Source organism: Arachis hypogaea, chromosome 20 (genome assembly GCF_003086295.3).
Source record: "Arachis hypogaea cultivar Tifrunner chromosome 20, arahy.Tifrunner.gnm2.J5K5, whole genome shotgun sequence".
Classification (NCBI taxonomy): Eukaryota; Viridiplantae; Streptophyta; class Magnoliopsida; order Fabales; family Fabaceae; genus Arachis; species Arachis hypogaea.
The window spans coordinates 81,802,282-81,820,386 of record NC_092055.1 but is presented as its reverse complement, the minus strand read 5'-3'; the positions used below and the strand labels follow the sequence as shown (position 1 = coordinate 81,820,386).

The window sequence follows — 18,105 nt, the reverse complement described above, 5'->3', positions numbered from 1 at the left end:
CTAGCTTACACCACGAAGATTCCGATTAAGAGATCTAAGAGACACTCATTCAATCTAAGGTAGAACAGAGGTGGTTGTCAGGCACGCGTTCATAGGGAATGACGATGATTGTCACATTCATCACATTCAGGTTGAAGTGCAAATGAATATCTTAGAAGCGAAATAAGATGAATTGAATAGAAAACAGTAGTACTTTGCATTAATCTTTGAGGAACAGCAGAGCTCCACACCTTAATCTATGGAGTGTAGAAACTCTACCGTTAAAAATACATAAGTGAAAGATCCAGGCATGGCCGAATGGCCAGCCCTCTAAAATGTGATCACAGGATCAAAAATACAATCCAGGATATCTAATACAATAGTAAAAAGTCCTATTTATAATAAACTAGCTACTAGGGTTTACAGAAGTAAGTAATTTCTGCATAAATCCACTTCCGGGGCCCACTTGGTGTGTGCTTGGGCTGAGCTTGAATGTTACACGTGCAGAGGCTCTTTCTGGAGTTGAACGCCAGGTTGTAACGTATTTATGGCGTTCAACTCTGGTTTGTGACTTGTTTCTGGCGTTTAACTCCAGACAGCAGCGTAGAACTGGCGTTCAACCTCCTTTTACGTCCTATAAACTCGGCCAAAGTATAGACTCCTATACATTGCTGGAAAGCCCTGGATGTCTACTTTCCAACGCAATTAAAAGCGCGCCATGTTGAGTTCTGTAGCTCCAGAAAATCCACTTTGAGTGCAGGGAGGTCAGAATCCAACAGCATCAGCAGTCCTTCTTCAACCTCTGAAGCTGATTTTTGCTCAAGTCCCTCAATTTCAGCCAGAAAATACCTGAAATCACAGAAAAACACACAAACTCATAGTAAAGTCCAGAAACATGAATTTAACATAAAAACTAATGAAAACATCCCTAAAAGTAACTAGATCCTACTAAAAATATACTAAAAACAATGCCAAAAAGCGTATAAATTATCCGCTCATCACAACACCAAACTTAAATTGTTGCTTGTCCCCAAGCAACTGAAAATCAAATAGGATAAAAAGAAGAGAATATACTATAAATTCCAAACTATCAATGAAACATAGCTCCAATCAGATGAGCGGGACTTGTAGCTTTTTGCCTCTTGAATAGTTTTGGCATCTCACTTTATCCATTGAAGTTCAGAATGATTGGCTTCTATAGGAACTCAGAGTTTAGATAGTGTTATTGATTCTCCTAGTTCAGTATGATGATTCTTGAACACAGCTATTTTATGAGTCTTGGCCGTGGCCCTAAGCACTTTGTTTTCCAGTATTACCACCGGATACATAAATGCCACAGACACATAATTGGGTGAACCTTTTCAGATTGTGACTCAGCTTTGCTAAAGTCCCCAATTAGAGGTGTCCAGGGTTCTTAAGCACACTCTTTTTTTGCTTTGGACCTTGACTTTAACCGCTCAGTCTCAATTTTTCACTTGACACCTTCACGCCACAAGCACATGGTTAGGGACAGCTTGGTTTAGCCGCTTAGACCAGGATTTTATTCCTTTAGGCCCTCCTATCCACTGATGCTCAAAGCCTTGGGATCCTTTTTATTTGCCCTTGCCTTTTGGTTTTAAGGGTTACTAGCTTTTTGCTCTTGCCTCTTGGTTTTAAGAGTTTTTGGCTTTTTCTACTTGCTTTTTCTTTTTCTTTCTATTTTTTTTCGCTATTTTTTTTTCTTTTTTTTTCTGCAAGCTTTGTTCTTTGCTGCTTTTTCTTGCTTCAAGAATCATTTTTATGATTTTTCAGATTATCAAATAACATGTCTCCTAGTCATCATTCTTTCAAGAGCCAACATATTTAACATTCTTAAACAACAACTTCAAAAGACATATGCACTGTTCAAGCATTCATTCAGAAAACAAGAAGCATTGTCACCACTTCAATATAATTAAACTAAGTTCAAGGATAAATTCAACTCCACAAATGGCCTCTGCACGTGGAACACTTAAGCTCAGCCCAAACACACACCAAGTGGGCCCCGGAAGTGGATTTATGCATCAATTACTTACTCATGTAAACCCTAGTAGCTAGTTTATTATAAATAGGACCTCTTACTATTGTATTAGGCATCTTTGGTCTCAGTTTTATTCCATTGTTCATCTTAGGAGACTATTGATCTCGTTTAGGGGGCTGGCCATCTCGGCCATGCCTGGACCTTCACTTATGTATTTTCAATGGTAGAGTTTCTACACTCCATAGATTAAGGTGTGGAGCTCTGCTGTTCCTCAAAGATTAATGCAAAGTACTACTGTTTTCTATTCAATTCTTCTTATTTCGCTTCTAAGATATCCATTCGCACCCAAGAACGTGATGAAGGTGATGATTATGTGTGACGCTCATCATCCTTCTCCCTTATGAACGCGTGCCTGACAAACACTTCTGTTCTACATGAAATAAGCTAGAATGAGTATCTCTTAGATCTCCTAACCAGAATCTTCGTGGCGTAAGCTAGAATGATGGCGGCATTCAAGAGAATCCGGAAAGTCTAAACCTTGTCTGTGGTATTCCGAGTAGGATTCAATGATTGAATGACTGTGACGAGCTCCTAACTCGCGATTGCAGGGCGTTAGTGACAGACGCAAAAGGATAGTAAATCCTATTCCAGCATGATCGAGAACCGACAGATGAATAGCCGTGCCGTGACAGGGTGCGTGAGCATATTATTCACTGAGAGGATAAGATGAAGCCATTGGCAAGGGTGATGCCTCCAGACGATTAGCCGTGCCGTGACAGGGCATTGGATCATTTTCCCGAGAGATGACCGAAAGTAGCCATTGACATTGGTGATGTATCACATAAAGCCAGCCATGGAAAGGAGTAAGACTGATTGGATGAAGATAGCAGGAAAGCAGAGGTTCAGAGGAACGAAAAGCATCTCCATTCGCTTATCTGAAATTCCTACCAATGATTTACATAAGTATCTCTATCCCTATTTTATTATATAATATTCGAAAACACCATTATCACTTTATATCTGCCTGACTGAGATTTACAAGGTGACCATAGCTTGCTTCATACCAACAATCTCCGTGGGATTCGACCCTTATTCACGTAAGGTATTACTTGGACGACCCAGTGCACTTGCTGGTTAGTTGTATCGAAGTTGTGACAGACAATAAAACTAGATCAGAGTACCAGGCCTTTGAAGCCATGGATATGTATCACAATTTCGTGCACCAAGTTTTTGGCGCCGTTGCTGGGGATTGTTTGAGTTTTCGGCAAGCTTTTGGTCCGGTAACATCAGTGCCAGATTCCCTTTTGATCCGGCAACAGCACCAAGTTTTTGGCGCCGTTGCCGGGGATTGTTTGAGTTTGGACAACTGACGGTTCATCTTGTTGCTCAGATTAGGTAATTTTCTTTTTATTTTATTTTCAAAAATTTTTCAAAAATATTTCTAAAATTTTCTCATCTGTTTTCGAAAAAAAAAAATGTTTTCAAAAAAATTTTTTATTCAAAATTTTTAAGAATGAATTCTAGTGTTTCATGAAGCATGTTGAAGCCTGGCTGGCTGTAAAGCCATGTCCTATTCCTTTGGGAATGAGTATGTCAGGCGTGTCATGTCAGAATTACATGCTGAAGCTTGGCTGGCCATTGGCCATGTCTAGTGTTTTGGACTGGAGCTTTCTTTGAAAGCTTGGCTGGCTAGTGAGCCATGTCTAATTCCTGGACTGAAGCTTTAGACTAAGAATGCAAGATTCCTGGAATTCATATTAAAAATTTTGGAATCCTTATTTTTCTTTTTCATATTAATTTTCGAAAAATACAAAAAAAATTTAGAAAATCATAAAAATCAAAAATATTTTTTGTGTTTCTTGTTTGAGTCTTGAGTCATATCATAAGTTTGGTGTCACTTGCATATGCATCCTGCATTTTTCGAAAATTTCATGCATTCAAGTTGTTCTTGGTAAGTCTTCTTGTTTGATCTTGATGATTTTTTGTTTTGTGTCTTTTCATGTTTATCATCTGCATTCTTGAATTCTTAGTGCGTAAGCATTAAAGAATTCTAAGTTTGGTGTCTTGCATGTTTTCTTTGCATTAAAAGTTTTTCAAAATTGTGTCTATGATGTTCATCTTGGCATTCATAGTGTTCTTGATGTTCATCTTGACATTCATAGCATTCTTGCATGCATCACATGTTTTGATCTAAAAATTTCATGCATTGCATCTTTTTAGTGTTTTTCTCTTGCATCATAGACATTCAAAAATCAAAAAAAAATATCTTTCCCTTTTTCTCTCATCAAATTCGAAAATTTGGATTGACTTTTTCAAAATTTTTTAAAATCAAATTATTTCTTATGAGTCAAATCAAATTTTCAATTTGAAAATCTTATCTTTTTCAAAATCTTTTTCAAAAATCAAATCTTTTTCAAAATACTTAGTTATTTTCGAAAATTCCAAAAATATTTTTCAAAAATATTTTTCTTATTTTTATACCAAATTTTCGAAAATAACATAATCAATTAATGTTTTGATTCAAAAATTTGAGGTTTGTTACTTGCTTGTTAAGAAAGATTCAAACTTTAAGTTCTAGAATCATATCTTGTGATTTCTTATGAATCAAGTTATTAATTGTGATTTTAAAAAAATCAAATCTTTTTCAAAACTAATTTCAATCATATCTTTTCAAAAATATCTTCTTATCTTATCTTTTTCAAAAATATCTTTTCAAAATATCTTTTCTAACTTCCTAACTTCTTATCTTTTCAAATTTGTTTCAACTAACTAACTAACTTGTTGGTTGTTTCTTAACTTTTTCAAAACTACCTAACTAACTCTCTCTCTCTCTAATTTTCGAAAATATCTTCCCTCTTTTTCAAAAATTTCTTTTTTATTAACTAATTATTTTTATTTTTGATTTTAAAAAAAAAATTTCGAAAAATACTAACATTTTTCAAAAACCATTTTCGAAAATCACTAACTCTTTTTCAAAAAAATATTTTCGAAAATTCTCCCTCTCCCATCTCATTCTATTTATTCATTCATATCCTAACATCTCATCTCACATATCTAGCCTCCTCACAGTTGTGTTTCTTCCATTATATTACATTCTTTGTCTCCCCCTCTTCTTCTACTCACACAGGGATCCCTATACTGTGGTATAAAAGATCTCTATTATTATTATTATTTTTCTGTGCCTTCTTCTTTGTCATATGAGCAGGAGCAAGGATAAGAACATTCTTGTGGAAGCAGATCCAGAACCTGAAAGGACTTTGAAGAAAAAAAATTAAGAGAAGCTAAAATACAACAATCCAGAAATAACCTTTCAGAAATTTTCGAACAGGAAGAGGAGATGGCAGCCGAAAATAATAATAATGTAAGGAAGATGCTTGGTGACTTCACTGCACCTAATTCCAATTTACATGGAAGAAGCATCTCCATTCCTGCCATTGGAGCAAACAACTTTGAGCTGAAACCTCAATTAGTTTCTCTGATGCAGCAGAACTGCAAGTTTCATGGACTTCCATCTGAAGATCCTTTTCAGTTCTTAACTGAATTCTTGTAGATATGTGATACTGTTAAGACTAATGGAGTAGATCCTGAAGTCTACAGGCTCATGCTTTTCCCTTTTGCTGTAAGAGACAAAGCTAGATTATGGTTGAATTCTCAACCCAAAGACAGCCTAAACTCTTGGGATAAGCTGGTCACGGCTTTCTTAGCCAAGTACTTTCCTCCTCAAAAGCTGAGCAAGCTTAGAGCTGATGTTCATACCTTCAGACAGAAAGAAGGTGAATCCCTCTATGAAGCTTGGGAAAGATACAAACAGTTGACCAAAAAGTGTCCTTCTGACATGCTTTCAGAATGGACCATCCTGGATATATTCTATGATGGTTTATCTGAGCTATCAAAGATGTCACTGGACACTTCTGCAGGTGGATCCACTCACCTAAAGAAAACGCCTGCAGAAGCTCAAGAACTCATTGACATGGTTGCTAATAACCAGTTCATGTACACTTCTGAAAGGAGTCCTGTGAGTAATGGGACGCCTATGAAGAAGGGAGTTCTTGAGGTTGATACTCTGAATGCCATATTGGCTCAGAATAAAATATTGACTCAACAAGTCAATATGATCTCTCAGAGTCTGCATGGAATGCAAGCTGCATCCAACAGTACTCAAGAGGCTTCTCCTGAAGAAGAAGCCTATGATCCTGAGAACCCTGCAATAGCAGAGGTAAATTACTTAGGTGAACCTTATGGAAACACCTATAACTCAACATGGAGAAATCATCCAAATTTCTCATGGAAGGATCAAAAGCCTCAACAAGGCTTTAATAATGGTGGAAGAAACAGGTTTAGCAATGGCAAACCTTTTCCATCATCAACTCAGCAACAGACAGAGAACTCTGAACAAAATGCTTCTAATTTAGCAAATCTAGTCTCTGATCTATCTAAGGCCACTGTAAGTTTCATGAATGAAACAAGGTCTTCCATTAGAAATCTAGAAGCACAAGTGGGCCAAGTGAGTAAAAGGATCACTGAAATCCCTCCTAGTACTCTCCCAAGCAATACAGAAGAGAATCCAAAAGGAGAGTGCAAGGCCATTGACATAAGCGCCATGGCCGAACCTGTGAGGAGAGGAGAGGACGTGAATCCCAAGGAGGAAGACCTCCTGGGACGTCCAGTGATCAATAAGGAGCTTCCCTCTGAGGAACCAAAGGAATCTGAGACTCATCTAGAGACCATAGAGATTCCATTGAACCTCCTTATGCCCTTCATGAGCTCTGATGAGTATTCCTCTTCTGAAGAGAATGAGGATGTTACTGAAGAGCAAACTGCCAAGTTTCTTGGTGCAATCATGAAGCTGAATGCCAAAATATTTGGCATTGATGCTTGGGAGGTTGAACCCCCCTTGTTCATCAATGAACTAAGTGATTTGGATCAACTGACATTGCCTCAGAAGAGACAGGATCCTGGAAAGTTCATAATACCCTGTACCATAGGCACCATGATCTTTAAGGCTCTGTGTGACCTTGGTTCAGGAATAAACCTCATGCCCCTCTCTGTAATAGAAAAACTGGGAATCTATGGAGTGCAAGCTGCTAAAATCTCATTAGAGATGACAGACAACTCAAGAAGACAGGCTTATGGACAAGTAGAGGACGTGTTAGTAAAGGTTGAGGGCCTTTACATCCCTGCTGATTTCATAGTCCTGGATACTGGAAAGGAAGAGGATGAATCCATCATCCTAGGAAGACCTTTCCTAGCCACAGCAAGAGCTGTGATTGATGTTGATAGAGGTGAAATAGTCCTTCAATGGAATGAGAACTCCCTTGTATTCAAAACTCAAGGATCTCCCTCTGCAACCATGGAGAGGAAGCTTGAAAAGCTTCTCTCAAAGCAGAGTCAACCAGAGTCCCCACAGCCAAACCCTAAGTTTGATGTTGGGAGGCCACAACCAAACTCTAAGTTTGGTGTTGAACTCCCATATCCAAACTCTAAGTTTGGTGTTGGAGAGTCTCAACAAAAGCTCTGCACATCTGTGAGGCTCCATGAGAGCCCACTGTCAAGCTATTGACATTAAAGAAGCGCTTGTTGGGAGGCAACCCAATGTTTATCTAATTCTTATTTTTATTGTTTTTCATGTTTTCTTAGGTTCATGATCATGTGGAGTCACAAAATAAATAAAAAAATTAAAAACGGAATCAAAAACAGTAGAAGAAAAATCACACCCTGGAGGAGCATCTGTCTGGCGTTCAAACGCCAGAATAGAGCATAGTTCTCGCGCTGAACGCCTAGAATGGGAGCATCCTGGCGCTGAACGCCCAGAACAAGCATGGTTCTGGCGTTCAACGCCAGAAATGGCAGCAAAGGGGCGTTGAACGCCCAAAATGGGCACCAACCTGGCGCTGAACGCCCAGAGTTGTGTGCAAGGGCATTTTACATGCCTAAATTGGTGCAGGGATGTAAATGCCTTGACACCTCAGGATCTGTGGACCCCACAGGATCATCTCAGGATCTGTGGACCCCACAGGATCTCCACCTACCTCATCATCTCTCTTTCCATTTACCACTCACATCCATACACCCACTACCTTCAAAATTCAACATCTCTCTCCCACCCAATCCCACCCATATGGCCGAATACACACTCCCATCTATCTCCTCCATATCTTCTTATTCTTCTATTCTTTCTTCTTTTGCTCGAGGGCGAGCAACATTCTAAGTTTGGTGTGGTAAAAGCATAGCTTTTTTTGTTTTTTCCATAACCATTGATGGCACCTAAGGCTAGAGAAACCTCCAGAAAGAGGAAAGGGAAGACAAAAGCTTCCATCAAGGGTCTATAGCTCAGTGGTAGAACATTTGACTGCAAATCAAGAGATCCCTGAGATACCTCAGGGGATACATTTTCTTCCACACAATTATTGGAAGCAACTAAGGGTGGAACATCAAGAGTACTCCATCATCCTTCATGAAATCAGAGAAGATCTAAAAGCAATGAAGGAGGAGCAGCAAAGACAAGGAAGAGACATAGAAGAGCTCAAGGACATCACTAAGGTGGACTCATTCCTTGTTCTTACTTTTTCTGTTTTTCGTTTTCTATGTTATGTGCTTATCTAGGTTTGTGTCTTCATTACATGATCATTAGTAGTTAGTAACTTTGTCTTAAAGTTATGAATGTCCTATGAATCCATCACCTCTCTTAAATGAAAAATGTTTTAATTCAAAAGAACAAGAAGTACATGAGTTTCGAATTTATCCTTGAACTTAGCTTAATTATATTGATGTGGTGACAATGCTTCTTGTTTTCTGAATGTATGCTTGAACAGTGCATATGTCTTTTGAAGTTGTTGTTTAAGAATGTTAAATATGTTGGCTCTTGAAAGAATGATGACTAGGAGACATGTTATTTGATAATCTGAAAAATCATAAAAATGATTCTTGAAGCAAGAAAAAGCAGCAAAGAAACAAAGCTTGCAGAAAAAAAAAGGGGCGAAAAAAAAAAATAGAAAGAAAAAGAAAAAAAAAGCAAGCAAAAAAAGCCAATAACCCTTAAAACTAAAAGGCAAGGGCAAATAAAAAGGATCCCAAGGCTTTGAGCATTAGTGGATAGGAGGGCCTAAAGGAATAAAATCCTGGTCTAAGCGGCTAAACCAAGCTGTCCCTAACCATGTGCTTGTGGCGTGTAGGTGTCAAGTGAAAGCTTGAGACTGAGCGGTTAAAGTCAAGGTCCAAAGCAAAAAAAAAAGAGTGTGCTTAAGAACCCTGGACACCTCTAATTGGGGACTTTAGCAAAGCTGAGTCACAATCTGAAAAGGTTCACCCAATTATGTGTCTGTGGCATTTATGTATCCGGTAGTAATACTGGAAAACAAAGTGCTTAGGGCCACGGCCAATACTCATAAAGAAGCTGTGTTCAAGAATCATCATACTGAACTAGGAGAGTCAATAACACTATTCGAAATCTGAAGTTCCTATAGATGCCAATCATTCTGAACCTCAATGGATAAAGTGAGATGCCAAAACTATTCAAGAGGCAAAAAGCTATAAGTCCCGCTCATATGATTGAAGCTCTGTTTCATTGATAGTTTGGAATTTATAGTATATTCTCTTCTTTTTATCCTATTTGATTTTCAGTTGCTTGGGGACAAGCAACAATTTAAGTTTGGTGTTGTGATGAGCGGATAATTTATACGCTTTTTGGCATTGTTTTTAGTATGTTTTTAGTAGGATCTAGTTACTTTTAGGGATGTTTTCATTAGTTTTTATGTTAAATTCACATTTCTGGACTTTACTATGAGTTTGTGTGTTTTTCTGTGATTTCAGGTATTTTCTGGCTGAAATTGAGGGACTTGAGCAGAAATCAGATTCAGAGGTTGAAAAAGGACTGCTGATGCTGTTGGATTCTGACCTCCCTGCACTCAAAGTGGATTTTCTGGAGCTACAGAACTCGAAATGGCGCGCTTCCAATTGCGTTGGAAAGTAGACATCCAGGGCTTTCCAGCAATATATAATAGTCCATACTTTGGCCAAGAATTGACGACGTAAACAGGCGTTCAACGCCAGCTTTCTACCCAAATCTGGCGTCCAGCGCCAGAAAAGGATCCAAAACCAGAGTTGAACGCCCAAACTGGCACAAAAACTGGCGTTCAACTCCACAAATGGCCTCTGCACGTGGAACACTTAAGCTCAGCCCAAACACACACCAAGTGGGCCCCGGAAGTGGATTTATGCATCAATTACTTACTCATGTAAACCCTAGTAGCTAGTTTATTATAAATAGGACCTCTTACTATTGTATTAGGCATCTTTGGTCTCAGTTTTATTCCATTGTTCATCTTAGGAGACTATTGATCTCGTTTAGGGGGCTGGCCATCTCGGCCATGCCTGGACCTTCACTTATGTATTTTCAACGGTAGAGTTTCTACACTCCATAGATTAAGGTGTGGAGCTCTGCTGTTCCTCAAAGATTAATGCAAAGTACTACTGTTTTCTATTCAATTCTTCTTATTTCGCTTCTAAGATATCCATTCGCACCCAAGAACGTGATGAAGGTGATGATTATGTGTGACGCTCATCATCCTTCTCCCTTATGAACGCGTGCCTGACAAACACTTCTGTTCTACATGAAATAAGCTAGAATGAGTATCTCTTAGATCTCCTAACCAGAATCTTCGTGGCGTAAGCTAGAATGATGGCGGCATTCAAGAGAATCCGGAAAGTCTAAACCTTGTCTGTGGTACTCCGAGTAGGATTCAATGATTGAATGACTGTGACGAGCTCCTAACTCGCGATTGCAGGGCGTTAGTGACAGACGCAAAAGGATAGTAAATCCTATTCCAGCATGATCGAGAACCGACAGATGAATAGCTGTGCCGTGACAGGGTGCGTGAGCATATTATTCACTGAGAGGATAAGATGAAGCCATTGGCAAGGGTGATGCCTCCAGACGATTAGCCGTGCCGTGACAGGGCATTGGATCATTTTCCCGAGAGATGACCGAAAGTAGCCATTGACATTGGTGATGTATCACATAAAGCCAGCCATGGAAAGGAGTAAGACTGATTGGATGAAGATAGCAGGAAAGCAGAGGTTCAGAGGAACGAAAAGCATCTCCATTTGCTTATCTGAAATTCCTACCAATGATTTACATAAGTATCTCTATCCCTATTTTATTATATAATATTCGAAAACACCATTATCACTTTATATCTGCCTGACTGAGATTTACAAGGTGACCATAGCTTGCTTCATACCAACAATCTCCGTGGGATTCGACCCTTATTCACGTAAGGTATTACTTGGACGACCTAGTGCACTTGCTGGTTAGTTGTATCGAAGTTGTGACAGACAATAAAACTAGATCAGAGTACCAGGCCTTTGAAGCCATGGATATGTATCACAATTTCGTGCACCAGCTCCCAATAGTTTTGTGGAGGAAAATGCATTTAAGGCATCTCTGGGATCTCATGGTGATGAGCTTCATGCGCCTCTTGAACTCCATGAATGGGCTCTCTTGCTTGCTCCATCTTTTTCTTAGTGATGGGCTTGTCCTCTTTAATGAGGATATCTCCCTCTATGTCAATCCCAGCCGAATTGCATAGGTGGCAGATGAGGTGAGGAAAGGCTAACCTTGCCATAGTGGAGGACTTGTCAGCCACTTTGTAGAGTTCTTGAGGTATAATCTCATGAACTTCCACCTCTTCTCCAATCATGATGCTATGGATCAGGATGGCCCGGTCTATAGTAACTTCAGACCGGTTGCTAGTGGGAATGATTGAGCATTGAATGAACTCCAACCATCCTCTAGCTACAGGCTTGAGGTCCAATCTTCTTAGTTGAACCGGCTTGCCTTTGGAGTCAATCTTCCATTGAGCTCCTTCCACACATGTGTCCATAAGAACTTGATCCAACCTTTGATCAAAGTTGACTCTCCTTCTGTAGGGGCGTGCGTTTTCTTCCATGTTTGGCAAGTTGAACGCCAACCTCACATTCTCCAGACTAAAATCTAAGTATTTCCCCCGAACCATTGTAACATAGTTCTTTGGATCCGGGTTCTTACTTTGATCATGGTTCTTGGTGATCCATGCATTGGCATAGAACTCTTGAACCATTAGGATGCCGACTTGTTGGATGGGATTTGTTAGAACTTCCCAACCTCTTCTTTGAATTTCATGTCGGATCTCCGGATACTCATTTCTTTTGAGTTTGAAAGGGACCTTGAGGATCACCTTCTTCTTGGCCACAACATCATAGAAGTGGTCTTGATGGGCTTTGGAGATGAACCTTTCTATCTCCCATGACTCGGAGGTGGAAGCTTTTGTCTTCCCTTTCCCTTTTCTAGAGGATTCTCCGGTCTTAGGTGCCATCAATGGTAATGGAAAAACAAAAAGCTTATGCTTTTACCACACCAAACTTAGAATTTTGCTCGCCCTCGAGCAAGAGAAGAAAGAATAGATGAATAAGAAGAAGAAATGGAGGAGAGGGAGAAGGGGTTGTGTTTCGGCCAAGAAGAGAAGAGAGGGTTGTGTTGTGTGAAAATGAGGACGAATGGAGGGCTATATATAGGGAAGGGAGAGGGGTGAAGGTTCGGCCAATTAGGGTGGGTTTGGGTGGGAAATTGATTTTGAACTTTGAAGGTAGATGGAGTTTATGAGGTAGGTTTATGGGGAAGAGTGGATGGATGTGAGTGGTGAAGAGGTGATGGGGAAGAGAGATTGAGGTGATTGGTAAAGGGTTTTGGGGAAGAGTGTTTATGGGATTGTGTGAAAGAGGAGTGAGAAGAAGTGAGTGGAGGTAGGTGGGGATCCTGTGGGGTCTACAGATCCTGAGGTGTTCAAGGATTTACAAACTTGCACCAAATTGGGCATGCAAAATTTCCTTGCACACAACTCTGGGCGTTCAGCGCCAGAGTGGTGCTTGTTCTGGGCGTTCAGCGCCAGCTCTCCTCCAGGGTGCAATTCTGGCGTTCAAATGCCCATTTGTTGCCATTTCTGGCGTTCAGCGCCAGAACCATGCTCTGTTCTGGCGTTGAACGCCCAAAACATGCTTCTTATTGGCGTTTAAACGCCAGTAAGGTCTTCCTCCAGGGTGTGATTTTTCTTCTGCTGTTTTTGATTCCGTTTTCAATTTTTATATTTATTTTGTGACTCCACATGATCATGAACCTATAAAGACATATAACTGAGAAAAATATAGTTAGATAAATAAAAATTGGGTTGCCTTCCAACAAGCGCTTCTTTAATGTCAATAGCTTGACAGTGGGCTCTCATGGAGCCTTACAGATGTGCAGAGCTTTGTTGAGACCTCCCAACACCAAACTTAGAGTTTGGATATGGGGTTTTGACACCAAACTTAGAATTTGGTTGTGGCCTCCCAACACCAAACTTAGAGTTTGACTGTGGGGGCTTTGTTTGACTCTGCTTTGAGAGAAGCTTTTTCTGCTTCCTCTCCATGGATGCAGAGAGAGATCTTTGAGTTGTAAACACAAGGTTGTCCTTATTTAATTGAAGGATCAATTCTCCTCTGTCCACATCAATCACAGCTCTTGCTGTGGCTAGGAAAGGTCTTCCTAGGATGATGGATTCATCCTCTTCCTTTCCAGTATCCAGGACTATGAAATCAGCAGGGATGTAAAGGCCTTCAACCTTTACTAACATGTCCTCTACTTGTCCATAAGCCTGTTTTCTTGAATTGTCTGCCATCTTTAACGAGATTTTAGCAGCTTGCACCCCATAGATTCCCAGTTTCTCTATTATAGAGAGGGGCATGAGATTTATCCCTGAACCAAGGTCATACAGAGCCTTAAAGATCATGGTGCTTACGGTACAAGGTATTATGAACTTTTCAGGATCCTGTTTCTTCTGAGGCAATGTCAGTTGATCTAGATCACTTAGTTCATTGGTGAACAAGGGAGGTTCATCTTCCCAAGTTTTAATACCAAATAATTTGGCATTTAGCTTCATGATTGCACCAAGGAACTTGGCAGCTTGCTCTTCAGTAACATCCTCATTTTCTTCAGAAGAGGAATACTCATCAGAGCTCATGAATGGCATAAGGAGGTTCAATGGAATCTCTATGGTCTCTAGATGAGCCTCAGAGTCCTTTGGTTCCTCAGAGGGAAGCTCCTTATTGATCACTGGACGTCCCAGGAGGTCTTCTTCCTTGGGATTCACGTCCTTCTCCTCTTTTGTGGGTTCGGCCATGGTAATTAATTCAATGGCCTTGCACTCTCCTTTTGGATTCTCTTCTGTATTGCTTGGGAGAGTACTAGGAGGGATTTCAGTGATCCTTTTACTCAGCTGGCCCACTTGTGCTTCCAAATTTCTAATGGAAGACCTTGTTTCATTCATGAAACTCACAGTGGCCTTAGATAGATCAGAGACTAAATTTGCTAAGCTAGATGGATTCTGCTCAGAATTCTCTGTCTGTTGCTAAGTGGATGATGGAAAAGGCTTGCTATTGCTAAACCTATTTCTTCCACCATTATTAAAGCCTTGTTGAGACTTTTGATCCTTCCATGAGAGATTTGGGTGATTTCTCCATGATAGATTGTAGGTGTTTCCATATGGTTCACCCATGTATTTTAACTCTGCTATTGCAAGGTTCTCAGGATCATAAGCTTCTTCCTCAGAAGATGCCTCTTGAGTACTGTTGGATGCAGCTTGCATTCCATTCAGACTCTGAGAAATCATATTGACTTGCTGAGTCAATATTTTATTCTGAGCCAATATGGCATTCAGAGTATCAATTTCAAGAACTCCCTTCTTCATAGACGTCCCATTACTCACAGGATTCCTCTCAGAAGTGTACATAAACTGGTTATTAGCAACCATGTCAATGAGTTCTTGAGCTTCTGCAGGCATTTTCTTTAGGTGAATAGATCCATCTGTAGAATTATCCAATGACATCTTTGATAGCTCAGATAAACCATCATAGAATATATCCAGGATGGTCTATTCTGAAAGCATGTCAGAAGGACACTTTTTGGTCAGCTGCTTGTATCTTTCCCAAGCTTCATAGAGGGATTCACCTTCTTTCTGTCTGAAGGTTTGAACATCAGCTCTAAGCTTGCTCAGCTTTTGAGGAGGAAAGAACTTGGCTAAGAAAGCCGTGACCAGCTTATCCCAAGAGTTCAGGCTGTCTTTGGGTTGAGAGTCCAACCATATTCTAGCTCTGTCTCTTACAGCAAAAGGGAAAAGCATGAGCCTGTAGACTTCAGGATCTACTCCATTAGTCTTAACAGTATCACAGATCTGCAAGAATTCAGTTAAGAACTGAAAAGGATCTTCAGATGGAAGTCCATGAAACTTGCAGTTCTGCTGCATCAGAGAAACTAGCTGAGGTTTCAGCTCAAAGTTGTTTGCTCCAATAGCAGGAATGGAGATGCTTCTTCCATGTAAATTGGAATTAGGTGCAGTAAAGTCACCAAGCATCCTCCTTGCATTATTGTTGTTGGGTTCGGCTGCCATCTCCTTTACTTGTTCGAAATTTTCAATAAGGTTGTCTCTGGATTGTTGTAATTTAGCTTCTCTTAGTTTCCTCTTCAGAGTCCTTTCAAGTTCTGGATCAGCTTCAACAAGAATGCCTTTTTTTTGTCCCTGCTCATAAGAAAGAGAAGAGAAAAAGAAAAGAAGAGGAATCCTCTATGTCACAGTAAAGAGGTTCCTTATTGTTAGTAGAAAAAGAAGAAAACAATTCGAACACAGATAGAGGAGGGGGTTCGAATTTGGTGAGTGATGTGAGGAAGAGATGTTAGTAGATGAATAAATAAATAGAATAAGATGAGAGAGAGGGAGAGGATTTTCGAAAATAATTTTTGAAAAAGAGTTAGTGATTTTCGAAAATAGTTTTTGAAAAAGGTTAATAGTTTTTTTTTTCAAAAATTCAAATAAAAAATAAAATAATTTGTTAATTAAAAAGAAATTTTGAAAAAGAGGGAAGATATTTTTGAAAATTAGAGAGAGAGAGAGTTAGTTAGGTGGTTTTGAAAAAGATAAGAAACAAACAAAAAGTTAGTTAGTTAGTTGAAACAAATTTTGAAAAGATAAGAAGTTAGGAAGTTAGAAAAGATATTTTGAAATCAAATTTTTGAAAAAGATAAGATAAGGAGATATTTTTGAAATTAGTTTTTGAAAAAGATTTGATTTTTAAAATCACAATTAATGACTTGATTCACAAGAAGTCACAAGATATGATTCTAGAACTCAAAGTTTGAATCTTTCTTAAAAAGTAAGTAACAAACTTGAAATTTTTGAATCAAAATATTAATTGTTATTGTTATTTTTGAAAATTTGATACAAAAATAAGAAAAAGATTTTTGAAAAATATTTTTAAAATTTTCGAAAATAACTAAGAAAAATGAAAAAGATTTGATTTTTGAAAAAGATTTTGAAAAAGATGAGATTTTTAGATTGAAAATTTGATTTGACTCATAAAAACAACTAGATTTTAAAAATTTTTGAAAAAGTCAAATCTAATTTTCGAAATTCTAAGAGAGAAAAAGGGAAAGATATTTTTTTGATTTTTGAATTTTTTTTTATGAGAGAGAAAAACATAAAAATTATGCAATGCATGAAAGTTATGGATCAAAACAATGAATGCATGCAAGAATGCTATGAATGTCAAGATGAACACCAAGAACACTATGAAGATCATGATGAACATCAAGAACACATTTTTGAAAAATTTTTAATGCAAAGAAAACATGCAAGACACCAAACTTAGAATTCTTTAATGCTTAGACATAAAGAATTCAGGAATGCATATGAAAAACAAGAAAAGACACAAAACATGCAAATGCAAAGATCAAACAAGAAGACTTACCAAGAACAACTTGAAGATCATGAAGAACACTATGAATGCATGAATTTTCGAAAAAAATGCAAGATGAATATGCAATTGACACCAAACTTTCAACTTGACTCAAGACTCAAACAAGAAACATGAAATATTTTTTATTTTTATGATTTTCTAATTTTTTTTTTGTATTTTTTTCGAAAATTATTGTGAAAAATAAAAATAAGGATTCCAAAATTTTTAATATAAATTCTAGGAATCTTATGCTTTTTAGTCTAAAGCTCCAATCAAAGGGTCAGGCATGGCTTAATAGCCAGCCAAGCTTTAGTATGTAACTCAGACATGACACGCCTGACATTCCCTACAGTCAGAAGAATTGGACATGGCTTTACAGCCAGCCAGGCTTCAACATGCTTTATGAAACACTAGAATTCACTCTTAAAAATTCTGAAGAAAAATATATTTTTGAAAACATTTTTTTTTATTTTAAAACTTTTTCGAAAACAAAGGAGAAATTTTTGAAAGATTTTTTTGAAAAATTTTTGAAAATAAAACAAAAAGAAAATTACCTAATCTGAGCAACAAGATGAACCGTCAGTTGTCCAAACTCGAACAATTCCCGACAACGGTGCCAAAAACTTGGTATGCAAAATTGTTACTCAGGTTGTGAATCATTACATATCTTCACAACTTCGCATAACTAACCAGCAAGTGCACTGGGTCGTCCAAGTAATACCTTACGTGAGTAAGGGTCGAATCCCACGGAGATTGTTGGTATGAAGCAAGCTATGGTCACCTTGTAAATCTCAGTCAGGCGGATATAAAATGGTTATGGAGTTTTCAAAAATAGATACAATAAAATAAGGACAGAAACACTTATGCAAATCATTGGTGAGAATTTCAGATAAGCGTATGGAGATGCAATCGTTCCTCTGAATCTCTACTTTTCTGCTGTCTTCATCCAATCAGTCTTACTCCTTTCCATGGCTGGCTTTATGCAAGGGCATCACCGTTGTCAGTGGCTACATCCCCTCCTCTTGTGAAAATGGTCGAAGATGCCCTGTCAGGGCACGGCTAATCATCTGAGGTTCTCGATCATGCTGGAATAGGATTCACCCTCCTTTTGCGTCTGTCACTACGCCCAGCACTCGCGAGTTTGAAGCTCGTCACAGTCATTCAATCATTGAATCCTACTCGGAATACCACAGACAAGGTTTAGACTTTCCGGATTCTCTTGAATGCCGCCATCATTCTAGCTTACACCACGAAGATTCCGATTAAGAGATCTAAGAGACACTCATTCAATCTAAGGTAGAACGGAGGTGGTTGTCAGGCACGCGTTCATA

General features: G+C 38.7%; 2 non-coding genes across 2 annotated transcripts; one reads left to right on the top strand and one right to left on the bottom strand.

Moving 5' to 3' along the window:
* Positions 1 to 5,711: 5,711 nt before the first annotated feature.
* On the bottom strand, positions 5,712 to 5,819 carry LOC112786972 (small nucleolar RNA R71). The gene has a single exon (XR_003194412.1). It is a non-coding gene; the product is annotated as a small nucleolar RNA R71 (small nucleolar RNA).
* A 9,106-nt stretch (positions 5,820 to 14,925) lies between these two features.
* Positions 14,926 to 15,033, top strand: LOC112787685 (small nucleolar RNA R71). The gene has a single exon (XR_003195084.1). It is a non-coding gene; the product is annotated as a small nucleolar RNA R71 (small nucleolar RNA).
* Positions 15,034 to 18,105: the final 3,072 nt, after the last annotated feature.